General features: G+C 43.2%; 1 long non-coding RNA gene across 1 annotated transcript; it reads right to left on the minus strand.

Annotated features, from left to right (window-relative positions):
• Window positions 1-352: 352 nt before the first annotated feature.
• On the minus strand, window positions 353-2293 carry LOC310838319. Its single transcript, XR_014560924.1, has 2 exons — window positions 2138-2293; window positions 353-1477 (listed from the first exon to the last, which is right to left on the minus strand). It is a non-coding gene; the product is annotated as an uncharacterized lncRNA (long non-coding RNA).
• Window positions 2294-5303: the final 3010 nt, after the last annotated feature.

Below are 5303 nucleotides of genomic sequence, written 5' to 3' on the forward strand. Positions count from 1 at the left end.
CGTGTTATAGAGCGAAAAATATGGTACATGCATGCCATTTCTAGAACCAGTTATAGTAGCTACAAAATGCCATATGAGTACAGTGCAGCTCCTTGTCACCCACAATTAGAAATTTGCTGATGTTGATCAATACATTTTTTCCCCCTGCATCTAAGAAATAATTTTTATTTTGAGGGCAGAGTTCTGAGCAGTGCAAGAGGGTTGCTTTAAAAGCTGTGGCATCAGTATGAAGGTATATGGATAGAGTTATTTGATTGGAGGCACAAGCACAAGCTTGCCTTCAAAATGTGGGGTGGGGCAGGGAATGAACACATCTCTGATACATTTCCACAGAGGACTAGAAACTTGCATTAAAAAAATTCTAGGCGTTTCAGGAGTCTGTGCCTTCTAACGTATTTTGTCCAAACTTCCACATGTGGAATTATGACAGAAAATAAAAAAGCTCAGCTCATTGCCAAATTACTTTTTGCAACTTGGGGGAATCCCCTGTTGCCCTCCTGTTGCCCATATTTGCACAGATGACCTCGAAAGAGTTGTAGACATGACTAGTTTTCATTGGCACATGCATGGGCTGACAAAACAAGGCCAGAGTTTTTGCCGTCTCAGGTCTTTTGGGGAGCTAGTTGTTTATGGGACTATTCACAGAAGATGCTTTAAAGTGGAAATCATTCCTCAATGAAAATACAGAATAGGTTGTGTGAGTTGCCGGTTCACATTCTGACAAATACTGCTTGAACAACTTGGCACACACTGCAATATTATCTAAGTTAGAGAGGGTAGTTTGTTGGATGGGGCCCTTAAGGAAATGCAGTAGCCCTAGCTGATGGAACAATACTAAGTGCAAACTGATGTCCAGAACTCTCTAATATGACGACAGCCACATGGAGCTCAACTTTTACTGGATCCAAGAACCTGAATTGGCCTAACGGAGTGTCTTTTTTATCTACAGAACCAGTTGTCATCATTTTTGAACATACATTGCAATAAAGCACTAGTCATCTCTATCATAGCATACACTTCCTGTTCTCCACCCAAACTAGTTTGTGGTGTGTTGGTCTAATCTGTCTTGGTTCTTTTTGTATCTCTCTGCTCAACAATATCATGTGGAGTTAAGAAAATTCTGTGACACTCTGTTATAACACATTAAAATTCCTTAGCACCTCATGCTGGAGTGGCATGTAGCACATACAGTACTGAGGTTTTCACCCATGGTGATGGAAATGTGCAAACCAGGCTGCCATAGTCCGTTGACTAGAGATGAGAAAATCATACCATTCTTTATTTCTCAACAATTAGTGGGAATGCATTCTTTTCTTCCTGTGTGTGAAAGTGAATGCTTCTTCAGTGAATTGTCCAGCAAAGAACGTCTGGTAGTTTGTTTGATTTTCTTCTCCAAAGGACACGGAACCATTTCCAAAGCCTGCTTACAACTGGGAAATAGCCAATTCCCAAAAATCAAAGCGTTCAAACTCAAGGGCTGGAACGGAAGACAAAACTTGGTTGCTATAAAGCACCATGGAATCCAACTCCAATGCAGCGTCTTATAATAATAGCAAATCCAGCACAAATTTGCTACCGTTCAAAAATCTATAACAAAAAGTGGATATTTGAGCAATTCCAAAGCACAGATGATAAAATAAGATGTAGACAAAGCAGCATCATTTCAGAGCTTTCGTGAGTGGATAGGACTGTCATAATTAAAATGAACAAAGCAAATCCATAAATTGATGGACCCTGCAAAGTTAACCTAAGGAAGTCCATGGAAGAAAAGTTTTGACCACCCTTTTGCCCCGCAGCCATCTGTAGGCCCCAAGAAGCCTTTCCAGAAGCTCAAGGTTTTAACCATAACTTCATAACCACCCACATGTGGACTCTGCGTAATTGGGGGGGGTGTTCAGATTCACCTCTTTAAGAATGTAGGTGTGGTGTAAGGGGCTTTTGGGGGAAATGACATCACCTGAATTTGGGCAGAGGAACAGAGGAGTTGTTTTTAGAAACTTAAGAAATATTCCTGGTGGGAAATCTAATCATACATACATACATACATACATACATACATACATACATACATACATCATACTTCCAAAGGAAAGATGTAAGAAAATGGCATGCCATTGCCACTTCTAATCATACTCACAGTTGATAACATGGACTAGTGGTATTTAATGCCAACTCACAATTCCAACTCACATTTATTCAAGTGGGCTTCCTGGAGGTATCTAGCTATGCACTGTGAAAAACAAACAAAATGCTGGACCATATAGGCTAGAAGAACAGAAGAAGACCTCTGGTGGATCATCAGACCAAAGGTCCATGTAGTCCAGTGCAGCGGCACTCTCCCAGTTTATGTTCCCCAGAAACTGGTATTCAAAGGCAGACTGTCTCTGGCAGCGGACATGGTAGACAGCTATTATTGATTTGTAGCTATCAATAGCTCAATCCACTATGAATCTGACTAGTCCCATTTAATAATATCCAAGCTGGTGGACGTCACCACATGGTCTGTAGTTTAACTATGCACTGTACACTGATATTTAATTGTGTCTGTCCTGAGTCTTCCAAAACTGAGCTTCATCACATGGCCCCAAATTTCTAGTATTATGAAAAGAATAAAACCTCTCTGTATCACTGAGAGCCAGTGTGGTGTAGTGGTCAAGAGCGGTAGATTTGTAATCTGGTGAACCGGGTTCACTTCCCCACTCCTCCACATGCAGCTGCTGGGTGACCTTCGGCTAGTCATACTTCTCTAAAGTCTCTCAGCCTCACTCACCTCACAGAGTGTTCGTTGTGGGGGAGGAAGGGAAAGGAGAATGTTAGCCACTTTGAGACTCCTTAAAGGTAAAGGTAAAGGGACCCCTGACCATTAGGTCCAGTCGTGGCTGACTCTGGGGTTGCGGCGCTCATCTCGCTTTATTAGCGTACAGCTTCCGGGTCATGTGGCCAGCATGACTAAGCCGCTTCTGGCGAACCAGAGCAGCACACAGAAACACCGTTTACCTTCCCACTGGAGCGGTACCTATTGATCTACTTGCACTTTGACGTGCTTTTGAACTGCTAGGTTGGCAGGAGCAGGGACCGAGCAACGGGAGCTCACCCTGTCGCGGGGATTCGAACCACCAACCTTCTGATTGGCAAATCCTAGGCTCTGTGGTTTAACCCACAGTGAGCAGGATATCAAATCCAAACTCTTCTACTTTCCTTACACTATGCATAATTGTATACATCTCTCTAATCTCCCCCATTTACTCCTTTACTAAACTAAAACTCTCCAAATGTGGCAACTAAAACTCTCCAAATGTGGCAACCTTTTCTCAGGGGAGATTTGGCCAAACCCCTTGATCGTCTGGGTTGCCCTCCACGTTCCCCCCATCTTTACATTATCCTTTTTGAGATGGAGCAACCATGGATCTGTATAACAACATTATGGTCGTTCTGTTTTCATTCTTAGCATTCACCATTTTTGTCACACTGTGCTGACTGCCTCACCCAGAGACCTCCAGGTTCTGCCAATGGGGCTCTCTTTATGGACTTTCCATTTTTCCCTTTCATTATGCTTTGTCTTTCTGCTCACACCAGTTACAGATGCTACCTACCCCCAATGTTAAAATAGCAGAATTCAAGACCGCCAACTCCTTCGATTGATTTAAGGTGGCAAGATTCTTAAGACCTAACACACCGAGTTCTTTGTTATCATTCCCTATTGTTTTCTGAGCCTTTTATACATATACTGCCATGATGTTTACAAGCTTTTCTTGACCTGCGATTTTCACAGTTCAAGCAAAACGCCTGGGGAAGGAAGAATCTTTTCCTCTGCTGATTTGTTTTGTAACAGGCTTTAAAGCAAAACAATCCAAACAGGACATTGTACTTTAAAAAAGATAAAGGTCTCTCTCCCCCCAAATTGCTAATTTCAACTTCCCCCCGGTATTTCACAGAAACAGCATCTTCCAGCAGCCAACTTTTCGATAGTGCTAAAAAAAGCTATTTCAAATCGGGACCCCTCACAAAGTGGGAGCTTTTGCATACAAACTCCCCAGCTAGCAAAAGTGCTAAAATGCCTGTGGTTTCTCGTCGCCAGTTTAACCTGCTTGTTAGCGGCGTGAATTGGAGGAGCTGAGATGTTTCTGGCACCCTCCTCCTAGCTTTCTAGCAGGTCTAAACATATCAAGCATAGCAAAGAAACCAGAAAGTGGCATGAACTCTTCTGAACACCCAGAGTTTTCGCAGGATCAAGTTTCTGCAAAACAGAGCAGAACACGTAAGTATCATAGAATTGTAGAATTAGAAGGGACCACAAGGCTCATCTAGTCCAATCCCCTGAAAAGCAGGAATATTTTGCCTAAGGGTGGGGATTGAACCCACAACCCTGAGATTATGAATCTCATGCTCTACCATGGTGGGTGGGAGCCAGAGGCAAAAGTTGGCAGAGCAACAAATGCAATTTTCGCCCTTTGTACAGTAGTCTAATTTCTACACACAGGCTCACACACCCTTCTTTACCCAGGAGAGCAACAGGCGTTATCAGAGTTCAAAGACACATTGCAGCCAGGCAAAAACAATCCTTCCTAGGCAAGCACAACACTTTTGGAACATCACCCTGTTTGGACATGTGGGGCACAGGTAACAAGGCTGAGGCTGGCTCATAGCTTCTGTAGAGACCAGCAGACACGAGAGCAAACTACTGAGAACATGGGGCTTCAGATAGCATCACTCCTGGTACGCTCTTAAGCCTCACTACCAGAAGAGAGATATACAAATTGCACAGAATCCATTGCAATCCTCTCCTCTCTGGTTTGTTGGGGTTGAAGGGTCCATGTCTGGACTCTACAGATCAGAAGTGCACACCCAGCCTTGCAATCTGATGCATATCGATTTGCCCAGAATGCGGAAAGATACCACAACACTACAATAGTTCTATGAATTTCTAACACAATGCCTCGTTCAAATTAAACATCCCCAACCCTTGCAAGACATTCACTTCATGGTGACCTTCCCGTTTTCAAATAAACTTGGAAATTAGGCTTTAGTTAGATATGCAACTACAGTGGTACCTCGGCTTAAATGTGCTTCAGGTTACAGACTCCGCTAACCCAGAAATAGTACCTCGAGTTAAGAACTTTGCTTCAGGATGAGAACAGAAATCGTGCTCCGGCAGCACGGCGGCAGCAGGAGGCCCCATTAGCTAAAGTGGTGCTTCAGGTTAAGAACAGTTTCAGGTTAAGAACGGACCTCCGGAACAAATTAAGTACTTAACCCAAGGTACCACTGTATTACTTTTTCACATACAAAACAAGGACAGTCAC

The sequence above is a fragment of the Podarcis gaigeae genome, assembly GCF_964106915.1.
Source record: "Podarcis gaigeae genome assembly, chromosome: 2".
NCBI classification, from domain to species: domain Eukaryota; kingdom Metazoa; phylum Chordata; class Lepidosauria; order Squamata; family Lacertidae; genus Podarcis; species Podarcis gaigeae.